Source organism: Dermacentor albipictus, chromosome 9 (assembly GCF_038994185.2).
Source record: "Dermacentor albipictus isolate Rhodes 1998 colony chromosome 9, USDA_Dalb.pri_finalv2, whole genome shotgun sequence".
NCBI classification, from domain to species: domain Eukaryota; kingdom Metazoa; phylum Arthropoda; class Arachnida; order Ixodida; family Ixodidae; genus Dermacentor; species Dermacentor albipictus.
The window spans coordinates 35,231,546-35,247,125 of record NC_091829.1 but is presented as its reverse complement, the minus strand read 5'-3'; the positions used below and the strand labels follow the sequence as shown (position 1 = coordinate 35,247,125).

Genomic DNA, 15,580 nt, shown 5'->3' with positions numbered 1-15,580 from the left:
CACACGCTGCATATATCCAAGAATCTCACATGAGCACATGCATGGGTTACAGGTGTTCTCATATGATCACACGATATTACTCGATATGTTGCATGTGCGTCATCGGAGATTTTTGGATAGGGCAGGCACGAGCAACAAACATGTACACTTTCCCCTTTTCGCATTCAGCAGTGAGTGAAAGACCGGAGTGATTCCTCCAGAGACTCTCGAACCCGTTGCACTGCCTTCACGCACCGCAACTGAAAGGAATTAAATATTTCGTTTCTTTCTTTTCGGGTCTCATTTCGGCGTGATATAGTGCACAGTATACCCACGACCCGCTTTTGGTGTCCTGGAAAAAGAAACCAGCTTAAATGTTCAGGAAAATTTGGTTCTAGTCCAGGGCTCAAAAACGGTAGCAACGCCTTACCGGACACTGGCTCTACCAAGAAGTTGGTAGATGGCGATGCGAGAACGAACGACTAGCAAACTCGAATGCTGGAAGCTCGAAACAAAGCTTCGGGTGAACAAGTTGTGCTGAAATCCAGTGGCGTAGCTAGGTCGTCTGGCATCCGGGGCCCATAGGTATTCTGTCACCCCCCCCCCCCCTCCGGCTGTAGTCGAGGAAGCCGAGGATATCAACAAGTTCCGGGTATCTTCAGACGTATATGACAACCCCCCCCCCCCCCCACTGGCCCCTTGCACCCGGGGCCCACGGCCCCCCGGCTCCCCCTGTTGCTACGCCACTGCTGAAATCCGCACAGGGAAGGACGTCTCACGTGCAGAGATATGCACGGTCAGCGCCCTCTGCCTGACAACAGTTTCGAGCCTGATTAAAATATGTCGCTTTTTGTTTCTCCATACTTTTTTCCCAAATGCTGCTGTATACGAGCGCGGCCCACTCGGGGCTAATTGACGGGACTTGGAAAGAATACGCCCTTCAATTCCGGGAACCGAGAAAGCGCGGAGCCGGTCACACGCCTGGCCTGGAATTTCGCCCGCGCGTTTTTTCGCTGGCGAAAACCGCGCTCTGGAAACGCCTGTCCCACTTTAAGAAAGAGAAAAGGAAGAATGTAGAGACGCGACGGGCGATCCCACCAGCCTTCTTGTTTCACCCTTCCGCTGTACACGCTACAGAGGTTACCTACCCGCTTACATTCTAGAAAACTTGCTTTCGGGAGGGTGATGCGTAACACAACAGTTCATCGCGGTCGCAGACACAATGACAATACACCGGGCTCGTAGATGCGGTCGCACATTTTCCTTCCGGCAAGTCTTGCCCGTTCTATTGCTGTTATGTCTTCATGGTTGCCGTGAGCAATAAAAAACGCTTGAGCGCCTAAGCTTAGAGGAAACTGCAATATTTAAATATGGCATACGCTATAACTTTCCGTCACGGTGAGAGCTCGCAGGGGAAAGCCGAGTGTTGCACTGGGGGAAGAAAATATTCCCACGCGTCGCACAGAAGCGGCAATGCGGTGGCTATATTTCCAAGAACCGTGCGTCAGGCTACCAGACGCTATGAGCTCTGACGTCACCGCTTTCCTGCAAGGTACGGTTGCTTCGCTGCTCGACCGGCATCGGGACGGCTTTCAGGTATCGCGTCATGTGAAACTACCCATGAGCAATTCCTTCTTCGCCTATACCGTCGGTGACACCTAGGCACTTCGTCACGCTGGGATGCCAAACGGGCTCTCGATGGAGGGACTCCACATGGTGACCTTAGGAGTGACTATGTGCAGTTGTGAGGTCTGTCTGATTTATGTGATTTATGTATTTTAAGTGTCGCTACGGTGGAGCAATTGCAGGCAGCAACTGCAAGGCTAATCCCACCAGTAGCCTACAACCACTCAACTCCGCACACCATCAGCAACCTTAGCGTACTAAATCTAATCATGGTTCAATAAAACTTGTTGGGTGAGTTGGAGATACTGCGTAAAAATAAATGCGCCACACAAAATGAAAAAGAAATTACATCATGGGGTGTTACGTGACAAAACCACGATCTGATCATGAAGCACGCTGTAATGGGGGACAACGGAAATTTGGACCACCTGGGGTTATTGAACGTGCACCTAAATCTCACTATACGGGTGTTTCTGCATTTCACCCCCACCGAAATACAGCCGCCGTGGCCGGCATTCGATACCGCGACCTCGTGCTCATCAGCCCAACACCATAGCAATACTAAGCAACCACGGCGGGTACTGCGCAAAATTCAACACAATGATGTAGTAATGCTTGTCCGTGTCCTCCCTCACTACGTCCTTGTGTTGAATTTTGCGCAGTAGATCTAAAAGAATCAATCCATCCGTCCGTCCGTCCGTCAGTCCGTCCGTCCATCCATCCATCCATCCATCCATCCACCCATCCATCCATCTAATACCATCCATCTAATCTAATATACATGTCTGCTTATCTAGATCTTTTATCTACCCAGATGTTTCTCCAGACATCTTGACATAGTTGAGATAAATAAATAGCCCTGGTTTCTGGCGTTTTTTAATGAATAAATGAATTAATTTAATTCAGAGGATAGCTCGTGGCCTTACCTGAGAAAACGGAACAGGGAGAGGTCAGGCAATATGAGTGGAGTGGCAACGGAGCTCATCGTAAGTGACTTGCATCTAAGCGACCGCGAAAATTCAAAATGTACTGACTCGCATGTAATAGCAGACAAGCTGCATGTTTGTAAACAAAGGCTGCGTCAGAAGGAGCGCCCTTTAGTGTGTAACATGTTCAGGCGAAAAAAAGAAAAAACTGCGCTTTCTGGGTCTGTCCCCTAGCCTCGCAATAAGCAGTGGGCACTGATAATTTCCAGGGAGCACTGTGACGTAGCTGTCCATTTTTGCAGACGAAAAAGTCCAGAGGCAGCGCTGTATACAAACATGCGATAAGAGTGTTCGACGACGCTCTATTAAGAGCGAGAGAGCGAGAGAGATTATTTAATGCATGGAGATGTCGGTTTTGCCTTCCGTCTAGCTTGCTACATCAGATGACGAGGATGAAGCATGAAACGACCCCTCAAGCGTGATACACACAATCGAAAACACACACGGTAATAGACAACCGAAAGTGCGAACAACGGAAACGTGAGACGACTGAAGACAACTGAAGGGCGCTGTAAGACTTCCTCATTCGAACATATAACCGGGAAAGAACGACTATTGTTAACGATATTGTTAATTAAAGACAGCTGACTGGAATGCAGAAGACATCCACGTATGCGTATTGTGACTGCTAACACAAATGACTCAGTCTTATCCTCGTCTCATTTTCTTTAAGAACTTGTCTAACGGTACACCTAGGACATTCTGCATACTAACTTACGAAATTCGATGCAATGTATTTACGCGTTTATTGCAAGACATCAAGAAGTTCGAATGGAAACATATATCTAACGATAATAAAGTTGCACATGAACTTAAATATAGCATATGCTGGAGTATACGGTGACACATGCTACCACCCTGTCTCAAAGCCGGAATTCACTCATAATAATCACAATCAGTATAAAGCCGCTGGAAAAAAATCCGGTGACATTATAATGGTACTACCCGTACAGACAAACCGAAACTCCCCATAGTCGAGCGGTGTTGTGCGATGGCTGGCGTATTACGGCGTCGCGCCTTGACATGCGACGCAGCCTAATGCTATGCGACCTCCGGAAGCTGATTCTGCATGCTGCCCATTTTCGCTTCTGACCTTCAAGCGCTTACGGCGCGCAAAGCTGACAAAGGGGAATTATAAAACAAAAAACCTGGACTTCACATATACCTTCCTCTTCGGCAAGGATAGCCGACACTAACATACGCCTCCGCGGACACCGTTGCCCCGCGGTAAGCAATCGCCGGGAAACAAAAACCTCCTCTTGCGACACTATGCGGTAGACGTGGCGCGTGGGGACGTGTATAAAAAGATAGGGGGTCACGTGACGGGAGGAAAGCGTACGCAACGCGCGATCAACACTGGCAGCCGGGCAGGCGGATCGTCTCATTCTCGACCGCCATCGAACAGACGAGATTTATTCGGCGTTGCCTACAAAAAAAAACACAACTTTGCTGCTCAAAGGGACACTGCCTAGACAGTACGGAAGGTCGGGCCAACATTGCTATTATGATGGCACACCATGGCCATGTACTCTTGCTCATTGTTGCAAGTAATATCACAATATTGGTCGAGCCATTTTGCGCAGGTGCCCGGGTACCATGCAATAACAGTCGCTGGCTCCACACGCCACACGCTTAACCTTAGTGAACCATTCTATCCGTCGCTCTGCCAATGTTGGTTTTGAAATGGTGCTTGGTATAGCACACATTGCCCAGTCAATGTCGCCAGCTGCTCTACAATACTGGACAGCCGACGATATTACGTCGGACAACACTGTGTTGTAATAAATTGTCTTTTTCTTATTGTAGCGCCAATGTCGTTAATAATGGTCGGTACAGGTGATATATTCTAAATTAACGATGGCTGTTCACCTTGTGCACGTGTTAGCAAACCTTACAAGTTCGTTTTTTAATAACGCTTAATGAGCTCGACTGCTAATGGATTGCTCCGTCAGCAGCTTTCGATTTACAATAACCTTTGCAACTACCATGCAGCAGTCCTGATGTCATGATTAATCTGTGAAGTACACTTTCACTACTGCATTAACGTTTGTTTGGTGCAAACAGCAGGCTGGTATCGCCTGAAATTCGAAGCAGTGTCAGCAACAGCTAGAAGGCCGACGCACCATTAAGCGCGGTAAGACAGTATTTCGCGCAACAATCCTTACACTTTTCCTCAGCTACTGTCGATAGATTGTTAACAAGAAAGCAAGTGTTTCTGTATCTATGGGCTAAATGGGACCGATGAAAACTCACTTGTAAATAATTTTCATGTGGGTACAACACAAATTCTATATGAGCTATAAGCTATTCTATTGGGTGCAACAGCAGCCTACGAAAGCCTACATATGTTCAGTTTTCATTAAAATTCCATGCGCGCGTGATTGGAGGTGTCGGTTACGTAGGATGGGTCGGTTGACCCGCGGCCGCAGTCGAAAGACGCTAACGTATTCGCGGCTTAAGAGGAAGCTTTAGCGCGGGTGCTCCTATCTAAATACATGTAAAAGGGGAATTCGTTTCTCTCGGCAACCACAGCACCAAATTTGACTGGGTTTGCTGCATTTAATAGAAAAACTTAAAATCTAGTGACTGTTGGTTTCGAATTTTTGAGTTAGGTCGTCAATTTTTTATAAAAAATTGACGAAAATTGCAAATTTTCAGAAAACGAAACTATCAAGTTTACAACTCTGTAACTCAATAAGAAAAAATGATATCGAAATTCTGTGAATTGTATCTGATAGCACATCTAAAGCGGACAAAATTGATATGTTACACATGAACCTCAAAAAATGTATTAATATGTATTTACAACTTTTGCAGAACCCTCGTAAACAATGTAACAAATTCACGTAAGATGTAAAATGACATATAATATTTGTCCGCTTTGAATGATCTAATGGATGCCGTTTACAGAACCGCGATATCTGCTCTTGATGCAGAGCTATTAGATTGTAAACTTGATGCTTCTATTTTTTTCAAACTTCCGAATTTTTGAAAATATTTCTAACAAAATTCAAGCCCTAAATCAAAAGTCTGCTTCCAACAGTCACTAGAATTTATCTTACTCTCTCAAATGCAACAGATTTCGTCAAAATCGGTCCAGGGGTTATCTCAGAAAAACGTTTTTGCGTTCTTACATGTATTTGAATAGGCCGCGTCGGAGTAGGCCCGAGCTAAAGCTTCCTCTTAAGTTCTGAAATGTAGCTTCGTCGCTGGCGGGAAACGAACCCAGAACCCCGGCATGGCGCGTATATGGTGCCAATAAAAAAAACTTTACATTACCCAAAGCAATTTCCAAATGCACCCCTTCGTCAACAATAACTAGCGGCTTTACGAACGACAGGATTGGTTAAGGCAGCAGCGTGAATATAGATAGCCTAATTGGCATGCAATAAATGACGAACTGCCAGGTCCATGAGGCCTTCGTTCAAGCTTGCTTTGCTTTCTTCGATCGTCAATGTTTCAAGCGCAGATAGGCGCGCATCCGTGCGTGTGTACACACGCACACACACACGCACACACACACACACACACACACACACACACACACGAAATGTCTCCTCATGCAATCCTTTTTTCTCGAAACCGAATATTCTGAGAGGCACTATACCGCTAGCTGTTCTGAGAGAAAGAGGAATGTTGTTTGCTTCCAAAACACGCGTGAGCATGAAACGCGCATTCACGGTTTGAGAAGGCAGAGACGGAGGTATGCGAAAACGTGCTGCCATTCGTTCGATGCAAAAGGAGATGCGCTCGGAATAGCAATTATACATACTTGGCACGCGACGGGCGGCGTGGCGGCCAAGTTTGGACAAACGGGTTGGCCAGCGAGAGTCGACGGGCAAGGGAAAACAACACATCGTCGAAGATTCGAAAGGTGGAGAGAGAGAGCGAGCGAGCGACAACAACAACGCACACGCGGCGCCATTACTCAATCTCACAATCGAAGCGCCGCCGAATCACAAATCAGCTTCCTCTTCACCGAGCAGCCTGCCAAAACGAGCGATTGCGGCGAAGACAACACCGCGACCGCCGCTATGAAGCAGTCTGCTGGGGAAAGAACTGCACGCGCGATGGACGGGACCCGGAAAATTCAAGTATACTGCGACAGCCCAGGGACGATGTGCGGGATGTTTAAACATGGTTCCATGCAGAGCTACGTGTGTGAAATAATGTTCAGGATAATACAGGCACAGGCATCTGCAACACTGCGCAAGGGATGACAGCAAACATATTTCACTGGAGCACAGTTCTACGCGTTTACTGTTCGGCGAAGTTAAAAAGTGAAAGAAAAATCATAAATATGAACCGCAGATTCATGTATATTTAGAGATTTTATGTGGAACGCTGTTTCATTAGGTAAGTGGAACACGTCTGCAAGGGCTTTCCACTACTTATAGCTGCAGCCCAAGTGGAACGAGATTAAAAGAGTACCGACGATTCCCATGCTCGTTCATTAAGTGTTCGAACGGCTGCAGCCCTGGCGCATTCGTCTATTCGTTTCAGAGCATTCTGGTAGTGCTATACGGGAATCGCACGAGACAGATTCAAAGCTGCATTATGAGAATAATCGGGCGCATGTAGCTTCCGTCAATAGAGTATGGAGTGCTTGCTAATGGAAACTAAATGCCGCCACATACAGCTTATTCTCGTTTATTCGACCTCGGATAATTCGAATGCACTGGAAGGTCCCAGCGAGAAACCATACATTGCTATGGAAGGAAAGCTCGTTTAGTCTGAACGCGAAAGCATGCCGCTTCGGCTAATTCTACTACTTTCTCTTGAGAAAGATAAATCTATCTATGCCCGCTCAAGGGAAATCATGCCTGCTTATCATAAATCCTAACAGTATATAGCACCAATTTCGAGACATGCAACCTTAAGATGTGCTGCGAAATACCTTGTCATTCCAGTTAAGTTTTCCAAAAGCGTGATCTGACAGTTCAGGATGATGTTAACGGGAACGCCGAGACATCCTTTAGCAGATCTTGGAAAGCATGCATGACTTACTACTCCTCGGCTTCGGCTTCGCATTTACAAGTATTAATTAGAAAGATTAATAAGCACAGCTTAGGTCATTCGCGAAATTATGGCCGAATTCTCGCTAATAACGTCCGCCTAGCCACCTACGCTCTCCATGCAAAAGCGGCATGGGGCCTAGCTACGGACAGTTTCGTTTAAGAGAAGGTGTCCCGCGTAAAAAGAGAAGCCTTGCACATGGTCCGCTCTATAGGCGCAGCGTCGCCATAGCCAAGGCGCGCGCCACATACGACCGCGAATCTGTACAAGGTTACGACGGCAACGGTAGCCAAACCCCGATATAGTAACACGAGCTACGCATCAACCGGCGTGGCTTCGCAGACACGCAACTGCCCCTTTCAAGCCGCACTATTTTTTTTTTTTTTTTTCGTGGGCTCGCCGGCGTCCAGCTCAGCTATAGGGTGCGTGTGTCTGCAGCCCCGTCGCCATCCGGGTCGCGCGGACGTGATTCTCGCTTTATTTTTTATTTTTTTTGCGCGCCAAGACTCGACATCGTCGCACAGCGGCCGCACTTTACGGGTTGCTGGTGTACTAAACGGGGCTTCGAACTATGCGGAGGTGGCTGGGATTTGCCGTATAGCTCGCAGGGATCGCCTGCAGGACTCGCTGGCGCGTGAGACCGCGTTCTACACAGCTGCGGTCCTGTATGTAGTTCCTTTCCAACGAGTGACGACACAATGAAGGCTGGATAATCGGTGACACTTCCTACTTCTGCCGAGACTACGATCGTTCACGACAGCAACGTGAGATTAGTTAGTTAGTTAAATGGGGTTTAATGGCGCAAAAGCAGCTAAGGCTATGTTGCGCCAAACACGAGGTGTTTTGAAATCCAGTTTGTGATGGAAAAAGGCTATGTTAGTAATATATATTTTATGTAAAAACCCGGTGTCGTGTAGAAATTTACGGACGTCACATAATGGGACTAGCGGATCATCACCTAAAATCAGAGCAGGGTGTAAAGGTATGTGTAGTTGATATAATTTGTGCAAAAGTGTTCGTCTGTGTGTTTCAAGCTGCGTACATGTGAGTAATATGTGCATAACTGTTAGTGGCTGTTGACATTTCTCGCATGTTGGTGTGTCTTCTTTCGTAAGTAGGTAATTGTGCGTGAGGTGTGTGTGCCCAATGCGTAGTCGGCATAAAACTACTTCGATGAACCGCTCCTGATGACAGCATGACTTCCACTCGCCAACTATGGGTTTCGTGAGATGTAGCTTGTTGTCGGCACAACGGTCCCATTCGCGTTGCCATTTTATCGTGAAGGCTTTTCTAATTGCACGGATGCTATCATTATATGGGAGTTTCGTGTTTGTAATATCTTTGTGCGCTGCCATCAATGCACATCTATCAGCCGCTTCGTTACCTGGTATCCCAACATGGCTTGGGACCCAGCAGAAACGAATTGACCTCCCGTATTCGTTAAGCACCAACATGTTTAAAATGTCTCCTATCAGGAGTTCACACTCAGATGTCAACTGTAGAGCCTTCAGTGAGCTTAAAGAGTCAGTGTATATGACTGCATGTTTGTGTTTATCAGTTATAATCTTTTTAACAGCAACCCAGATAGCGTAAACTTCAGCCGTGAACACAGAAGCGTGTTGTGGTAATCGGATACTTGTTTCCCAATTTTCCGCTACGACCCCCACACCCACATGATCTTTTGTTTTAGAGCCATCAGTGTAATATTGCATGTTATTTTGATATTTGTCCTGAAGTGCACGGAATTCTTGTGTAATGTGTTCGCGGGGGGTGTCTTTCTTCTTTAAATGAGTCAATGTCCAGTCGCACAACTGTGTGAAATCGCACCACGGTGCCATCCGTTGTGGTTTCTTGGCAACCTGGAGGACTCCTTGGGGAATGTCATAATCCCGACAGTATTGCTCATACCGCAGGACAAGTGGCCTAATCACGTTCGGTTTATTTGTGTAGTGTAAGCGTGAGTTGCATTGTGTGAGGATGTTGTAGCATATGTGTTGCGGTGATGACTGAATTCTGAGTACGTAGGAAAAAGTGAGTAATGCTCTGCGCTGCTGTAAGGAGGGTTCATTACATTCGACGTATAAGCTTTCAATGGGTGAAGTTCTGTAGGCACCACTTGCCAGTCGCAGTCCAAGGTTATGTACTGGATCAAGTCTTTGGATGTAGGATTGTCTGGCTGAGCCGTAAACAATGGAGCCATAGTCTAAAAGGCTACGAACAAGAGACCGATAAATGCGTAATAGACACGTTCGGTCAGAACCCCAGTGCTTATGAGATAACACTTTGAGGATATTCAATGCTTTATTTGCCTTAATTTTTAGTGCTTTAATGTGGGCGAGAAAGTTTAGTTTTTTGTCAAAGGTTACTCCCAAGAATTTATATTCTTGTTTTACCGGCAGCGCGACATCATTCAATCTTAAATCCGGGTCTAAGTACAACCCTCGTTTTTGCGAAAATAGCACTGTAACAGTTTTCTGAGTAGAGAAGCGGAAGCCATTTTTCTCAGCCCACTCCATTAGTTTATTTATTGTTATCTGGAGTTGCCTTTCACATGTTCGTAAGTTAGAGCCGCGGCACGCTATTTCCAGATCATCGACATATATGGAGTGCATAACAGAGGTGGGAATAACTTTGTTGACAGAGTTCATTTTTACTATAAAGAGTGTTGTGCTAAGTACGCAACCTTGTGGCACGCCGTTTTCTTGGATAAATGTGCGCGAGAGCACAGTGCCTAGACGGATTTGGAAAGTTCTGTTGGACATAAAATCAGCGAGACAGTTTAGCATTTTGCCACGGATTCCTAACGCGGCGAGGTCACGTAAGATACCGAATCTCCACGTGGTGTCGTACGCTTTTTCAAGGTCGAAGAACACTGCCAGGCAGTGCTGTTTTTGTAGAAATGCTTCACGTATTTCGTGTTCAAGTCGGACGAGGTGGTCTGTCGTTGAACACCCTTTCTTATAGCCACACTGGTGAAAATCGATGGAGTTCCGTTTGTCAAGCGTGAAGGTTAACCTCGCATTTACGACACTCTCGTACGATTTTGCCAAACAACTTGTCAGGGCAATGGGTCGAAAGCTGCTTGGGGATGTGGGGGATTTTCCTGTTTTTAAAAAAGGCACAACTATTTCATTTTTCCAACATTTTGGCATGCTTCCGGATTCAAATATTTTGTTAAAAAAAATTCAGGAGAGCATCTACGGATGCTTGGGACAGGTGTGCGAGCATAGAATAATGGATCCGGTCAGGACCTACTGCAGTTTTTTTGCCAGCACAGAGAACCCTGTTAAGCTCTTGTAACGTAAATGGAGCGTTGTATTCGTCCCTTGACGTACAAGTAGTTGGTAGTTTCTCTTTTTCTGCAGATAGTTTGTAATTTAAGAATCTGTTTGTATAATTAGCCGAGCTAGAGACGTTATAGAAGTGTTCCCCAAGTATATTCGCTTGTTCTTGTAGTGTTGTCTGAGTGCCTGAAGGTGTGAGTATTGGTATCGTGTATGGTGTGTAGTCCCCCTTAAACTTCCTGACCTGTTCCCACATCCTTTTGGATGTGACGGTGCTATTAATTGTTGATACGTATTTTTGCCAGGAAGATTTTTCTGCCTGTCTCCGAATGTATCGAGCTTTCGCTTTGGCTTGTTTAAAATTTAAAAAGTTGTTATGTGTTGGGTACCTGCGTAGAATTCCCCAGGCCTTATTTTGCAGCTTTTTTGCTATGGTACACTCGTGTGTCCACCAAGGATTTAGCTTTTTGCGAACAACGCAAGAAGATTGTGGAATGGCCTTTTCAGCTGCAGAAATAATACAGTTAGTAAATTTTTCATTAATTTCGTCAATGCTTAAGTTTGTTAAAGTGAGCTCCTCCAGCCTGGCACTTTCTGTAAAAACAGCCCAGTCTGCCATTTGTAACTTCCATTGGCGTGGTTTGTTGGATATAATGGGTAGCGTTGAGGTGAGGTTGATTATGGCAGGTAGATGATCACTGCCATATGAAGTCTCGAGTACATCCCATTTAAAATCTGTAAAAATGTCCGGAGAGCAAAAGGCTAAATCGAGGCAGCTAAAATTGCGTGAACTTGGTGAAAAATGAGTTGGCGCACCTGAATTTAAAAGACAGATGTTGTTTGTCAAAATGAAATCTTCGATAAGTTGTCCTCTAGGGTCATTCTTATCGCTGCCCCAAAGAGTGCAATGAGCATTAAAATCTCCAACTAAAACAAAAGGCTCCGGCAGCTGGCTAATTAAATTTTCCATGTCTCGAGTTGTGAAATGGGTATGGGGAGGGATGTACAACGAACATATGGTGACAGTCTTAAAAGTTAAAACAGTGACGGCTACTGCCTCAAAAGCAGTTTGTAGTGAAACGTTCCGTGTGGGGATGCCACCTTGGACGATAATAGCGACACCTCCTGATAGACGGCTGGAGTGCTCGCGGTCCTTTCTTATGACAGTAAAACCTTTAAGAAAATGTGTATGTTTGGGTCCCAGGTTCGTTTCCTGAAGGCAGAATGCTACTGGTGATAATTTATTTATGATGTCTTTGATGTCACCTAGATTGTGAATTAGGCCTCTGCAGTTCCAATGAATGATAAAAGCCATCTTATTGGAATTGGGTAAAAAATACTTTTGTGTGTGAGCTGATAAATTGTAGGTGACATCTATTTAAAACCTGGTTACTATTATGAAGGGCGGTAACCGCTCAGGTTACCTTTCCCTTTCTCACAGAAGTTAAAATATGTTTATCCTTCTGTGTGCGCTCCAAGGAGCGCGGGTCTTTTGGCGTCAATGACGCCGGGATTTTTGGATCGACGTCCATTGCCTTTTCCGAGGCACTGGACGATCGAGAGCCAGGCGCCGAGACGCGCGTCTCGGGCCGTGGGGTACGCTTTAACTTCGGGCCCTGCGGCACTGTTGTCTGCGGGCCCGTATGCGTTGCTGGTGGAGCAGCACTGGCTGCAGCCACCAAGGGGGCGGTTGGGGTTTCTACAGGAGTACCGGATGTGGACCCTGTAGATTCCTGAGACCGGTGTGGCGCTGCCCCCTGCCGCGTCACACTGGCATAGCTTACTTGAGGTAAGTGCGCTAACCTTTTCCTCGCTTCATGAAATGAAATCTTTTCCTTCACTGTTATTGCAATTATTTCTTTTTCTCTTTTCCAGCAAGGGCAGCTCCGCGAGTAAGCTGGATGATCGCCCTTGCAATTGACACATTGTGCGGGAGCATTGCAGTTGTCCGATGGATGGTCGTTGGCGCTACACTTTGCACATGTCTCCTTTCCTCTGCATGATTGTGATGCGTGTCCGAACCTTTGGCACTTGAAGCACCGCCTCGGGTTCGGTATGTATGGTCTGACGTTGATTTTCAGGTAGCCTGCATCGAGTGAACTTGGCACAGTACTGGAGCCAAATGTAAGTATTACGTGTTTTGTGGGGATCTGTTGGTCGTTTCGTCGAAGTGTTATCCTTTGTACCTTGATTACATGTTGCTCCTGGAATCCCTCAAGGAGCTCTTCGTCACTGAGGTTCATGAAATCTTCTTCTGATATTACTCCTCTGCTGGTGTTGAGCGAGCGATGTGGGGAAATTGTGACATTAGTGTCACCGATGCTTTTGAGTTCACTGAGTTTTTCGACTTGTTCTTTCTTTGTCAGTTCGAGGAGAAGGTCTCCACTTGCCATCTTTGATGCTTTGTAGCCTGATCCGATCGCGTTTGATAGGCATTTGGATACTATGAAAGGTGATAATTTTCTAATAGTTGTGTTGCCTTCACTGTGAAGGACATGGAACTTTGGGAAGGTGTCATAGTTTGGTTTTAATAGGAACTGAAATGTTGCTTCGGTGCGCCCTCGCTTTGGAGGGCGATCTTGGAGGGGGGGAAAAGCGTTTGCCATGTAAACACTGGAAAATTCGGCGGCGATGGTGGCCACCCACCACCGAGCCCAACAAGGGGACGCTACAAGGTTGGAAGAGAACCTGCAGACGCCAGCCATGCATCGCCGCTATAACCTAATATATACATACCCAAGGCAGGATATATTACACACGGTTAACCCTTGCCGCCAGGAAATACGGAAGTAATAAGAAGTGAAGAGAAGACAGGAAAGATGTAAAAGTAGAAGATAAAGACGAAGATTCGAGAGGAAGAGATAGGAAGAGGCGACTGCCGATTTCCTCCAGGTGGGTCAGCCTGGAGGTGCCGTCTATGTGAAGCAGAGGCCAAAGGGGTGTGTTGCCTCCGCCGGGGGGCCTTAAAGGTCCAAACACCCAGCATCGGCTCAACCCCCAGGATCCCCTTTTCCCCAGACACGGCTAAGCCGCGCACGGCTACACGCGGGAGGGTCCAACCCTCGTGTGCTCGGGTCCGTGGTGTCGCCACACACCAAACGCCTGCTGACGCAGACGCCCCTGCGGGGTAGCAACGTGAGAATACACGGTAAGCAATAAATGAAAAAAAAACGGTGCATGGATTTCCTTTGTTTCCTTCAAACGTGCGCGTACACACACACGCGCGTACACACACACACACACACACACACAAAGTAATTTTGAATGAAAAGCAACAGACCGGTCTTGTTTGTGAAACAACCGTTAAGCCATCAAGACTTTATCGCCAAACCCGACGTACTGGGAAAGAAAGATAGAGAGCCATAAGCGCGATAATCACGGTATACTGAACGCACCAAAAATACCCCACGAGATCTTACGGCTCGAACCTTTCAAATGAAGCCGCGATGAAATAGCCGATGTAAGCTCGTACGACGCACGACCTCATACAGAAGACGAATGCTACACAGAGTTCGCGATCTTCGATTTGATTTGATTTTGATTTATTGGTTTCCATTTACACACACACACATGTACAGAGTAGTGGTAAATGGAGGTGGATGAGGGAAAAAAAGCCGCACAGACGCGGCTTGAGGTAACCTCACCCCCTTAGGTACAATATGGCTGCATGGGGTAACACATCAAGCGCCATATAAATATCTCAACATGGTTTCCACAGGTAACAGAGTCCGCTTAAGATTTGGTCGGTTCGAAGGGAACACCATCCTGCGCAAATTTTTTCAACCTCTCCCGACACACGATGGCGTGTTTCTTTCGAAACGTCCTTGAAAGTGCTCGCCATTGAACGTCCACGCGATAAGCCTTGAATAGAGCACGGCTCTTGAATAGCGTGTTGACGCGGGATGTAACAGAATGGGTGCGCGACGGGCGGAGTACCGGCAAGCAGACAGTTCTCAATGTTTGTCGCCGCGTCATATCCAGATACGTACGCACGCACACGCGCACAAACAAGAGCGCCTGCACGCCGTGCGCAAACAGCAGGTCGCAAACGCTATAGGGTTGAGCATGGGCGAGTTGGTATCGCATTCTAAAACTGGTACAGCGCAACACAGAAAGGAAGAAACAAGTCGAGTCGGCCAGATGAAAGCACAGAGCGCTACATGAAAGAACCCGGCGCTGTGTTCTTTCATCTGGCCTGCTCGGCTTGTTTCTTCCTTTCTGCAGAAAGGAAGGAACAGCGCAACAACAGCGAAACTGGTACAGCGCAGCACATGTGTTGCGCTGTACCAGTTTTAGAAGGTCAGAAACTGATTGACGAGGAAATTAGGGCGAAGTATGGCGGAGCCCATGAGAATTTTTTTTTAAATTTGGAGGGTTTTGACGCAAGACATAACTGAAGCTTCGTGCGCGTTTGTAAGTGCATAAGTGCGTTTGTAAGTAAGTGCCTCTATATCTCTCGGTCTATCCATCTTTCTGTCGGTTCATCCATTTTTGTCTATCCTACCGTGTCCTTAACGCTGAAGTGCGGCGACAGATCATATATACGAGTGCGGCATTTTCATTTTAGTTTCGTCCTCCAGGGGTATACCGCCGACACATAAGCATGCAGTGCGCGCGAGTACGTGCATGTAGCGGAACAGGAAGACTATAACATCACGGGGCATACGGTACATTTCAGGTTTTCATTAA

The 15,580-nt window shown here is 46.6% G+C and overlaps 1 protein-coding gene across 1 annotated transcript in view; it reads right to left on the bottom strand.

Moving 5' to 3' along the window:
• Window positions 1–15,580, bottom strand: part of LOC135906501 (Na(+)/H(+) exchange regulatory cofactor NHE-RF2-like) — a 64,950-nt gene that overhangs the window by 13,661 nt on the left and 35,709 nt on the right. The window lies entirely within an intron of this gene.